General features: G+C 38.4%; 1 protein-coding gene across 5 annotated transcripts in view; it reads left to right on the forward strand.

Moving 5' to 3' along the window:
• ANKIB1 (ankyrin repeat and IBR domain containing 1) overlaps positions 1–13,136 on the forward strand; it is a 96,855-nt gene that overhangs the window by 38,115 nt on the left and 45,604 nt on the right. The window lies entirely within an intron of this gene.

Consider the following 13,136-nt stretch of genomic DNA (forward strand, 5'->3'; position numbering starts at 1 on the left):
AATATACATGTCCAGTTCTTGTGTTATTCAGACAGCTTTTATTTATTATTTATATTTTATTTATTATGTTAATATCTTGATAATGAGTAAGTTTATTACTGTCACGGTCAACATGCACAGCAATCCCTAATGTTAGCTACTTCCATTCTTCTGTACTTTTGTCAGTGCTCTATGGTCAGTTAAGGATTAACATCTTACCCATGTCCAGGTATTTCAGGTACAAGCTGTTCTGGTCTAATATTTCATCAAGCTAGTGCTGTGTAGACATTGCTAAACCTCTTCTTCAGCAGGTAGTAAGTTAGAGAGGATTTCATAAATATCCTCTTCCTTATGTTTGGAAACAGAACAGAAACACTACTAAACTGTATTATTAATATTCTTTTCATCTCTGTGTTTATGTCGCTGATGGACCTGTGGTATTAATAAGATTTGTTTTGTCCCTCATATGCTGTAACTTCACCAGCTGTCTGGCCTCCCACCATAAAGTTTTCCATAGTATTTTAGATTAACTTAACAATTTTTTGTACTTTATAACCTCTCGTGTATCTTGATTTTTGCTAAATACTTTTCTGCCTGCCCCAATGTGTGCTTTGTTTATATTTTTAATTGATGTTTTTATTTCATTGCTTAATTTATTTCTTAACATCCTCAAACTTTCCCCCTTTCCTGGTTCTTGAATTAGAGAAAAAAAAAAAAAACTACACTTAATTTTAAATAGCACCCAGTTTTAATTTACATTTTCTTTGTGATTTTTTTTTTTTTCCTGTGAGACTTGCAGGGTATTTCTCTCCAGAAAATGCCTCTTAAGAAAATACAATCTCACTGAAACAACAAGGACACATGAAATTGTTTGCACATATGCAAAGAAATCGAGTCATAATTCCAGACTTCTGAGCAGTCCATTAGTTAATTCATATTGCACTGTTACGATGAGATCTCAAATAATTGCTTTGTGTTAAGTAAAAGGTAATTTAGAAATGACATTTTACTACTGCATGGGACCTTTAGCATCTAAATCTCACAGGACAACTCAGTGTTATTTACCTACATTGCAAACAAATGATCAAAGGAATAATTCTTTTTTCTAGTTCAAGTCCAAGGTTTGCAATACATTTTTTGCCAGTAAACATAGTAAAGCTGCTGTTATCTGCTAGAGTCTGCTTCTGAAAACCTGAACTGTTATCACTGTTGCTAGGAATAATTTTCTGAGGTTTTTTTCACTATTTAGGTTTTTTTTTGTCTTTCTAAGGCCTTTTTTTTCTTTTTTCAGAACCCTTGTCTAAGACATGATGCAGGAAAATGTACCCTCTTTATCTAGCAAAGTAGTAATAGTGAATAAATACCAGACTTGCAGTATGCCCATTTGCAAAGTTGATAGTACAAAGGGTACAGGTGATTTCCAGTTAAGCCTCTTCCTTCTGATACAGAAAGTCCTGGATATGACAGAAATTAAATAAATTGAATATTAAAGTTAAGGCTTTGATTTACTGGTGAAGTACAGTAGCTAAAAATAAATTAATTTTAATCTGTTTTGAGAGAAATTTACAATTATGAGATGTCCGTAATACTATAATATTTTATATGTATCACTTCATTAAGCATTTTAAATGTCTGGGAATCTGTAGCTACGTTACATGTAGTTCAAAGTCCAGATGTTACTTACATGTATACTATAGCATTCAGCTTTTCCTTATAGGCTGATACCTGTGTTATTGGAGGTGAATATGAACTGACATGTTTTCCCGTGTGAAATTTTCTCAAAATAGAGTAGTGCGATGCAGTTGTGAGTGCAACTTTTACATAACAGAATACATTGAGAGAGAGATTCGGGAATATTTAGAGATAACGTACCTGGGAGTGGAGTTACCTAATACTGAGGCAAAGAGACATACCGTATAGATGGCTGGTGGTGACTCCAAAAACACAGTGAAAGCACAGGCACCAAGTAAGTGGAGAAACAAGAAACTGGAGAGGAGGTGAAAGTGTCATGAAGCAAAACTTCTGACCTGGACAAAGTCTGTATCATCCAGCATGAAGTCTGATGGCAGAAACTTAAGCCAACAGAACTTTCTCAGCAGTTTTGAACTGCATGGTTGAACACTGCAGGTGTTGAGTCATCTGGGTGCTGCACCTTTCATCCAGTATTTAGAGCCCAGGAACTGGATTTTGTATATAATCAAGCTGTAAAAATTGGAAGATTTGCTGTTCATATCTTTCCTCTTCACAAGATTCAGCAAGACTGTGTTAAAATACTGAGATAGTTTCTATGATAATTTTTCATAAGTATTATAGATTTGGACTATTAGAAATGTTGACATAAAAAATGGAAAATAGTTAGACAGTCCCTTAATATGTAACTCCTGTTCAGTCTGCAGCCATAAATAATGTTTACGTGACAGATCAGTTTATTTTAACAGATCATTTAATGTTTATAAACCAAAAATTGCTGGTCCTGGCTAATTAGCACAAACAGTAATTTTTGAAGCTGCTGGTTGCCAGAAGTTATAACATTGTGCTCAGTGGTTCCCTGATGAAGCATTATGAACAGACCACAACCCCAATTCCCTGTCTGCCCCTGCTTGGTGGGAGAGGAGGTAGAAGAGTCAGGAATGCGGTTAAGACTGGGCAGAAAGGGGAATGAAAGAAAAGTGGGTTTAGTTTTGTTTTTATTTCTCATTATCCTACTCCGTTTAATTAGCAAAAAATTCAGTTTCCCAGTTGTGTCTCTTTTGCCTGTGAGTAATCTCCACAAGCTTCTTTGTTGCATTTTCTCCCCCAGTCCCATTAGGAATGGGAGTGAGAGAGTAGCTGGATGGGCACTTGGCGGCCAGTGAAGGTCAACCCATCACAGAGATGAAGGTGGTTTGAGGAATATGCTTAGGACAGTAGAGTAGGCACTAAAAGGGGCTAGTGACATGGAAATGAGTGGCTTGTCAGACCATGATGTTTATCTGACCATGCCTGATCACCACAGTCTGGCCTTATCATTTAACTATTTTCTCAGGTGATGGAACTATTCTGTATGCATATTTGTGTATGGAGGTCTAAGTACCAGCAACTGAAGTAGGCATCTCATGATAGAATGGCCTCTGAGCCTTGGGTGCCAGCAGCTGGAGAGACAAAACTGCATGCATATGTTAGTACATATATTGACATGTAATGTCTGGTGAACATCAAGCTGGCCTAGCCAGCGAGTAGCATAAGTGGTGTGGGAGCCGTGTTTCAGATCAGTATTAGTTCCACAGGACAGCCAGAAGGCCTGTTTGAGGAAGCTGAGAGGATCCAGGGGTCAGGTACTGGTAGTGTCTAAGGCCAGTTACTGAGGATCTGTAGTACTCAGTGTGCAAGGTAACTGGAAGGTCCAGTTCATCCAGCACCAGCTACAGGATAAACAGCATCCAAGGCCAGTTACTAAAGGAAAAAACAGGAAAACCATTTCCAGTTACAGGAAAAACATTTCCAGTTACAGGAAAAACATTCTTTATATGCATATTCTTCCCAGTAGCAGACCTTCATCCTGCTCGCCTAGAATGAGGCTGCCAGTGTTGTTTGTGGTCATGTGAGTGCTTAGTGTTTCTGTCCACATACATCTGTGTGGACCACCACCTGTATGTATTGCATATGTATGTTTGCGTGTGTGTCTATTGAGAATGCAGCCCAGCCTCTCTACTGGCTGGACCTGGGGACATGGAGCTGCAGCAGCCTTCCTTACCGCTAAAAGTCTGGGCCCTTTTACTAAAAATAAAAAGATTTAAAAAGAAAATATATGCCTCTAAATCTCTCCAGAAAACAGGAGAATGTTACTCTTCATTTTGGAAGCAAAGAACTAAACATTTCAAGTTGGACTATATTGTAAATACTGCAGGAACAATTTGAGTGTGATTTACTCAATGATTTTCTGCTCTGCTACAGTCTCTAGACCTCTGCTGGTGGTGTTTAAATTCAGCACTAACGTTAAGAGTTGTTAATTGTTGTTAACAGCTCTAGTTCAGAAATGTCATCTATGTGTCACAAAGCTGTCTTGATATGGCTATTCAGACTGTTCACTACAAGCTAACAAATAGGTGACGATAGGTAAGGCTTCTGGAAGTAAGAGAAGAAAGTTCCATAGCATTCAAACATCAAAAGTAGTAAAAGATATGTAGCACTCACAGAGGGATTTTGAGAGCTTTGTGCAACATGCACATTGGTCTTACTCCCCTATAAACATTTATCACGAATGAAGGTCTTGACAGAAGATTCCTATTCAAGAGGATAGTTTAAATTTCATTGACAAAACTGGTGTAAACTATTACAGAGAAAGAACACACAGGAAACCTGTTTTCTTTAGAAAAAGCAGTTTTCAGATGCCCTCAGGCTTTTTTTTTTTTTTTTTTTTGTCTAAGGTACACCTGAGACCATCTGACTGCTCAGTTTGAAAGGACTGCTATCAGTGTGGTTGGGCTGTTGGTGAACCACTCATGAAATACAAGCGAATAGGCTTTTCCAGAGGGCAGCTGAGATGGTGTGGCTGGAAATCATGAGGACACTACTTGTGATTGAAAGGAAAAAAAAAATCTAGATAAACTGTCATTTTCACAATATATTTGTGGTATGACTTTCAGTGTTGTAGCCTTGCTGGGAGGCTTTTTAAATCAGTGATAGGTTTTCCTCATTGTGTTCTTCATGCTCCTATGTCTGAGCGCTTTGTGAATATTTAAGCCAGAAGTGGACTGGTTATCCACCTATTTTCCCTTTCCTTCATACAGCAAAAGAATTCTACCCTGTTTTAATAACTTAAAATATCGCAGTAGGTTATAATAGTTCATCTGAATAATTTATTAGAGTGTTATCGTCTAGATTATTTGCTTTCAAACAACAAAAAGCTTGCTTCCTTTTAATTATCAGTGATTACACAGATAAATTTAATATTTAGAATATAATTTTCTTTAAGACTAATTTTATTCATAAAAGTAAGTATGTCTGCGTTGGAATTATTCATGCTAGAATCTTTTATAGTCAGTGTAGACCTGGGGAATAAATCTAGTCAGAATAATTAGTGAAGGTGACAGCGCAATTCATTTTATTGTGAAGTTGACCAGATATTAAATTGATTGTGTGCTAGAAGTGCCTGTTTCTTCCCACTGATTACAAAGGAAATCTAAAAGAACTGAATCAGCTGTAGTTGTCTGCATTGTAGATCTCCAGTGCTGATAGAATGAATCTCATCCTAGAATATGCTAAATCTCATAAAATCGAATTCTCAGCTCCTGCAAAACTGTAAATTGAACACTTTCACAGTTGTACAGTGTCAGACATGAATGGTGTTTGTGGGAGATACTGTTTGTGATACAGCGTTAAACGTTTCACTTCCATGGTCTGTGATGAATGATAAGTGGAGTGTTTGGATCTGAATTGTATTTATCTGAATGTTTTGTTGTTGTTCCAGTCAGCTGCTGAAAAAAACCCTGGGTTTTGGTTCTGCAGGACCCTTTCCAGATTAGTTATTTTATATGGTTATGAGGCTTGGTCACCTACTAAGTGCTTTGGAGTATGAAATATCAAAGGGAGGTTTTGATCTGATGTAGGCCATAATACATGAAGAACATGATCTGACCAGGCTTTTGTGGGAGTGTTTTGTACAGAAGCAAGAGGACCGAGTGAACTAAAATGCCTGTGACTTAAGGAGCAAAACATGTGACTGGATGGTAGAAAAAAGTCATTTGTAAGCTCATGTTCATGATGCCCAGTCTCAAGAACAGGATGGAGGAGTGATAAAATTAGGAAGCCTTTAAAATTGAGCAAGCTTTTACTGTGACTGGATCCTCATTGGAGAAAACTGCCAAAGACAGAAAACAGTGGGGACACGTAGAGGAGCAGCTGCATACCTGAGGTAGCAGCAGTAGTGTTTGCTAGGTTTCTTAAAGGCTGTCACCCAGTTGGGCATCATCTTCTAAAGTACAGCTAAGGCAGGCTGAAAAACTCAAACCTTTATCTGACTTAACACCCTTGGGTTTTTCTCCTAAAGCTCAAAATCTGATTTAAAAGCAGGCTTCACTGCCAAGATGTGTGGCCTCCCTGATGCTCCTCACAACTTCCTCACAACATACAAGGCAGTGGGTAGGCTTTATCTTAATTAGACCGTCATGAGACAGGTTAGTTCTACCGTATTGATGATGTCTTGTTGCAATAGTAATCCTGCTCAGTACGAGAGGAGCCGCAGGTTCAGACCGCTGGTGCGTGCACTTAGCTGTGGAGCTACTGGCGTGAGGCGTATGACTGAACACCTCTTAAGTCAGAATCCCGCCTAGACGTTTTACCCTACTGATGTTGTGTTGTTGCGACATTGGTCACTTGAGATTGACCCAGGAGATGACAGACTTGTTCAGAATTGTAATAAACGTGGGTAAAGCCCTTCCCAAATCTTCATTCGTGAAGCCAAGCCATCTTCACACTAGCCTTCAGTCAACCATCCTAGGAGAAGGAAACCTAACTTCAAACCTGGGCAGATGGAGCTCGTCTAGCCTTGTAAAGCCATCCATCTAAGAGAAGGACACTCTGATCAAACCTATGACCTGAACACTTTGCTGTCACCATCCAAGCTCAGTAGGCCCTGGCAGTTAAACCTCAGGTGTAAAGGGTGGGACCAGTTCCGCGCATGCTGTGCCTCACCTAAAAAATCCACTGCACAGGCCTGAAGGGTTTACTCACGCTTGCAAAACCCTGTAGCGACAGGCGAGGGACAAAACGGCAGGTGATAAGGTGCACTGGAAGTCGCAGACCCAACCTTGCACACAGGCGGTTCAGGACATTGGTCGGTTGAGACTGACCCAGATGACAGTCTTGCTCAGAAACATCCTGAATGACCAACCAGCCTTCTTTCCAGCCGGATTTGCATATCCCACGTTGCCCTTTTGGTCATCAGTGCGCTTGTAGTAAGCATGGTTAAAGCCCTTCCCAAATCTTTTTTCACGAAGCCAAGCCATCGATCAGTCAGTCTGGCTTACAAGCAGAGCTCAAATGCCAGTCAGCTTTGTTTTTCAGCTCCTAAAACTGACCCTTTTCTAGCTGATTTCTGAATATTTTAGCTTTGATAAGTTGAATCCATATGATGCCCACAGAGTTCATTGGTCACAACACAGTCTTGCTTTCCAGTTACAAGTGCTGCTGCTGCATGTGTTTATTTATTGCTGCTTCTTGATACTATGTTTTTCTGCACCCTTAGGAAAGCAGGAACCTTAGGTTACAGTGCTCTTCCCTGCATGTTTAGACGCTGTTTAAACACTCTTACTAAAATGAACATCTATTCCCCACACTGTTCTTACCTTTCTTTCCTTGGAAATCAGGTATTGCAGAGTAAGATAGTTTCGTTAGAGACTGGTGAGATTAGATATATTCATGCAGTACATTATCAAAGATTTTTTTATTCTGTGTTTTCCTCCTTAGTAGAAACCTTGTGAACATTTTACTACAGGCAAAGTACTATCATATTTGAGTTGTAGAGCAGTACAGCTTTGGTCCTTGCCAGCCAGGGTGACTGAGTACTCATTTCAGCTAATTCTGTTGCCAGGTAGAGTTTGTGACTCTGTCGGGTTGATTGGTAACTGCTGAATCATTGTGTCAAATGGCTTGGCTTCACCCTGGGGTTACAGGCACACATGGTTTCCTTAACCAGAGAGATCTGTTGGCTCAGTAGTTACCGGAATCATGACTGAGAGACTTTCTGTTTCTAGTAACAAGAAGTAAATTTCTCAGAAATAACTGATTAACTTTTATAGCTGAATGCAATGTCCAGCTAAAATATCCAGTGATATTGTATATAATCTCAGTTTTTCTTTTGGCCAAAATACAGACTGTGGATTATTTGATTTTGTAAAAAAAATTTTTTTTTTCAATTCAAATGTAATAAAATTCTTCATTTGGACGTTTAAGGAAAATACAAATCTGTGTCATGAAAGATCAAGTAACATACAGATTGAAGGGATTTTTTTCTGGAGGGAGAGAGAGGAAGATGAGACGATCTCTGTAATACATTCATAGTTTTTAAGAAATAGAATAGAGATGATGCAAGGCCTGTTAGTATTTCCTGTGTAATTTCATCATTATTGCTTATATATAAATAATATCAACACTAGATGTCATACACTGCTAGGTGATTTACAAGCTGATACGTCGCTAGTTGTCCATGCTCTGAAAGGCAAAGCTCTGTGCTTAAACAGTGCTTTGTAGTCATCTGACAACTGTCTGAAACCAGTCTGAAAATAATAGTGTCACAGTTACCTGAGAATTCAATGTGGATAGTCCTTTTGGAAAAAAACTGCGTTCAAAGGAGGGATTTGGAGAGAAGGCTGGAAGGATGACACCTAAGTTTGAGAATTGGCTCTAGCTGTAAAGAAATATATAGAAGAAGAGGCCAGTGGCAGAGATGAAAATCACATAGATTTTGCATCACAGAAGACATTTAGTCACAAAAGCTGTTGGTGAACAGCCAGCTCCAGTGGAAGCCAGTTCCAGTTTGGCGCTCAGCTCTTTTTCTTTTGAAATCTCACTCAGAATATTGAAATAAAAGCTGGAAGTGCCATGAGATCATGGAAACAGTATTCCTGACTTTCCAAGGGAAGACCAAGTGCAAGTCACTCATAAATAAATACAGTGGGTTTCTGGTTAAGGATAACTTCAGGGTGTTGTTGATACTTTTTTGAACAGGAATGGTTTAGTTCTATGTTTCAGTACTTCTGTTCCTCCTAACAGGCAGGCATAGGAACTATATATATATAAAGCATGATTTTTTGGGGCCCCAGTATAACAAATGTAAGGATTAACCAAGTTTTATGGTCCTCAGTTTTAGTGTACACTATCTTTGGATCAGTGCTCCACAATTCAATTGTATCCCTTTGCCACTCCTGCACATTGTCCTTCTCGGTTTTTTGTGTTGTACCAAGCTACAGATTAGTATCTACCGGTAGAAGGTCATACTTAATCATACTGGCTGACATAAAACCAGTAAACCAAAGAAACTTTTTGAACTATTTGCATCTTTATAGTAAAGAGAACAGCAAGTTCTTTATTGACGCGTATTTGTATAAGGCCTTTCTTAGGTGTGTTTAGGTGATGGGCTACTACATTACCATGAAGCAGTCCAGAACTGAAACTCAGACTGTCCTGATTTGGGGCTGGGATACAGTTAATTTTCTTCCTAGTAGCTGGTTCAGTGCTGTGTTTGGCTTCAGCTTGGGAACAATGCTGATAACACATCAGTGTTTTAGTTGTTGCCAAGTAGCGCTTACCCTGATCAGGGACTTTTTCAGTCTCTTGTGCTCTGCAGTGAGGAGGAGCACAAGAAGCCAAGAGCTTTAGGCACAGAGACAGGACACCTAACCCAAACTAGCCAAAGGACCATTCCGTACCACAGCACATCATGCCCAGTATATAAACAGAGGGAAGTTACCTGGAAGGGACTGGTTGCTGCTGGGTATTGGTCAGTGGGTAGTGAGCAAGTGTATTGTGCATCACTGCTGTTTTTTCTTGGGAGTGGGGTTTACTCCTTTTTCTCTCTCTTTATTCACCCTCATCATCGTTATTACAATATTTTACTTTTATTCCAATTATTAAACTGTTCTTATCTCAACCCACCAGTGTTGTTTTTTTTTTTCTCATTCATTTCCCCATCCCACTGGGGAGCTGCAGAGTGTGCACAAATAACCAAGTGGTACTTAGTTGCCACCTGGGCTTAAACCACGACACAGATCCAGTGCTGGCCTACCTTTAATCACTTTTATACTCTTTTGGAAGCAAGCTATGTGGGTGAGCAATACAGTGAAAAAGATTGTAAAGCTTTTTAAAGCCAGTTTAGGAGAGAGTGAAGACAGTGCTTGCGTTCTAGCCAGTATTTTTGTACTGAACATTACATTAAGTCCATAAGTGAAATAGGCCCAGAAGAGTGTATGTTGGAAGAATCAGAGATTTCCATTTGAACCTTCAGTTGCTGTAAGTAAAAGACATGATTCGTATGTGCTGTAGTCTGGACTTGCTTATCAAATTGGTGGTTTTCTCTGAAAATCAGCAGAAATTGTTTGAGTACTCAGGAAATTGATTTAACCCATTTTGCCAGATGTACCGTACTTGGGAGGAGTCACATGAATGAGAACAAACGGAAGGCATTTCTGTTTAGGAAAAATACAGAATTGGAGGCCACAGCAGAGTATTTGACATAAGGGATCTTGAAATGTCTGTGAAGACTTAAAATCTGGGGACAAAGAATTAGCTGTTCTCAGACTTCTGTCAGCAGTGGAGACGGTACCATTGGCATCCACTCAGATGTTTCCTTTGCTGTTAGCCCAGATCACCACCGGTATAACTTTGTTCCTTGCTATAGCAGGGTATTACTAGGGTTTATGGGAATTCTGGTAGTGTAGTAACAGTTCTTAGGCAAGGGGCCAATTGAATTTAAGGCTTACAAAAAGTAAGGATAATAGTCTCTGTTTTTTTCTTTGATAAATGGTCAATGATCTGTAAGGAGATTCTCTGTCTTGGAACAGAAATAGTCACTGTCTCCTGCCCATGTGTTTGTTGCATGTGGGAGGTTCCTGGGCTGTAAGAGAAGCTTAAGAATCTTAATGAAACAGAGAAGAACCTGTAAATACTAATAAAGAAAATTCTTTCACTATATAATGAATAAAAATAATTACTTTTGCTACATGTGGTTTTCAACATCAGGTAAATAATAATACCTTCACAAAATTATTTAAACCAGCTTATACTTCTATAGAGCTGTCAGTAATGAGTAAAAGGATTTCAAGTACTTGCAGCACTGTGGTTGTTTTGTTTGAGTACAGAAGTACTTTGAGTTAATGAAATTACCATAATGATTCAAGGTTTAATGCATTAGTATTGACCTGTGTTGGAAGCTGAATGATTCAATAATTGTATGAATTAATTCATTGCATATGATTTTTAAATTACTGGCTAACAGGGCTTGGCTTTTGTGTATGTTGTTGTAACTCCTGGTTTACCCATACTTCTCTTCATGCTCAGAAAGCTATGAGCTTTAGGTTTATACCTGCACTGGAACTTGCAGTGTAGCTTTTCTAATAGCAAGCTAGACTTATATGGGCTAACCCAAGGACCAAAGGGGATGTTATGAAAGGGACCATGTACAGATTAGTTTTCTTTGTTGCTGCAGCTCTCCTTTTTTCTAGTACCTTACTTAAAGAAACAGTGCAATTTGATGTGTAATTTATATAGTATACAGAAATGCTTTGCATTCAAAACTCAGTACATTTCACTGTCTTTGAGCAAATACAGACTTGCTTTAGTCTCCAGCTGTCAGAATTACCTTTATAATTTAATTTTACACTAGTTTTTGTTTTGGTTTTATTTTTTTATATATAGATATATTTTTATATGTTTTTTATATGCATGGATATGTATGGGTATACATATATAGAGCTATAATGTATATAACATTTATTTAAAGAGACAAACTGTAAATATGGTGGGTTTCATGTCCCTAACAGGAAAGAGTTTATAAAAACCTGAGGAAATAGTTGTGTTAATGTTAGTTTCCCAGAATGAGGGAATGTGCCAGTTGTTTAGTATTCAAGTTCACAGCCTTGTGATCTTGAGTCTCTTGCTGATTTTCTGCAAATGCAGACAGTAGTATGTGTGAATGTTACAGCCCTTTCTTTTTTTGTCACTTTTTTCAACACTTTTTTGATGTTTTGCCACTTCAGGTTTGAATTCTGCAGAGAGCTACAGCTTGAAGCAAAATCTGGAAACTGCAGCTAGAGTAAAGTCTGGCTGCCTTGTGGTTTAGTGGTATTTCCCATAGGCAATGCATATTTTCACTCTATCAGTACATTTCCAGGCAAAATTTAGCTTTTCATACCTGTTGAAATTGGGAGCTAAATTGAAGGGGCCCATAACACTGCTCTCTGAAAGTCTTTACACACCAAATAACTCTGATAAAAGTGGACCCCTGACAAATAATGAATTTGTGATGTAAAATGTATTAATTTACCCTTTTTTGGACTCTAGTTATCTCTGACCTATAAGTCATGGGTTCTGCTGGGCTTTTCAGTGTTGACTTGATTTTCCCTTACACTGGTCCTCTCTTTAATCTCTTTCAGAAGAGATTAAGGAGTTAAAATGGGGTAATAGTGTGGCGCTTTGAAACCTGTTTATGTGTTCAGAGTGAGGTGCTGGTTGCCTTTGTTGGCTCTGGTGGTTGTCACACCCATTTATGAGACACAGAAGTTGAGTGACAGGCAAGAAGAACAAGTAATCAAACCTGTTTTTTCCCCAAGCCCCAAAGTGGGTTTTTTTACAAATGCCACAAAATTGTTCTCAAAACTTTGCATACGGTTCTTTCTGAAGTTTTCCATGTATTTAGAGATTGTTGGAACAATTTTTTAGCAGTTAACTTTGATAGAGGGGGGCAAATGTTTGGCTTAGGCAATGTAATAGCTTTCTAGGGAGGATTTCTCTCTCTGCTGCAGGGGTTGAAAATCTACCTTGCTGATAGACTTATTTGAGTAGGGATATTCTTTGTGCTATGGAGCGATACTAAGCACAATTTAAATCCATCCTGGAACATTTCATCATTTGGTTAATAGAGAAAAGTGCCTTTCTATTTGTTTAATAACAGAGAATCTGCAAACAGGCAGGACATAGGCACTTCTCATTTTAGATTATGGTACACATAACTTCTTAAAACAGTTAAGTTTTACTAATAGTTGCTCACTAATAAATCTACCTTTTAAACACTGGTTAACTGTTCAAAGAGAAATTCAAAAAGGGGTACTAGTTAGCCTTCAAATTCTACTTTCATGCACAGAGTTTCAGCCTAGGGCAGACCATCTCATCACTGGACTGTAACAGATGAGATGAAATATCTACCTTGAGCTGTTGGAGAGCTTTTGTATCCATTCAGCATTTGTGTCTTCTGCAAAGGTTCTTCTATAAACCGACATAAATCTTAGTAATGGAAAACTAATAGGGTACAACATACAGTCAGTCAAATAGGGATGAAATCCCTGTAGTTTGGGATTATTAAAGAGAATTTCAACTGAGTTGTTGGGAAAAATATAGTAAGGCTTTTCAAAAAATACAGTTAAGGAGATGAATATAGGCAGGATGCTCTTTTTAATTGATATAAT

The sequence above is a fragment of the Pezoporus flaviventris genome, unplaced genomic scaffold (genome assembly GCF_033815535.1).
Source record: "Pezoporus flaviventris isolate CSIRO_AGI_PZ_B2104156 unplaced genomic scaffold, CSIRO_AGI_Pfla_v1 ptg000047l, whole genome shotgun sequence".
Classification (NCBI taxonomy): Eukaryota; Metazoa; Chordata; class Aves; order Psittaciformes; family Psittacidae; genus Pezoporus; species Pezoporus flaviventris.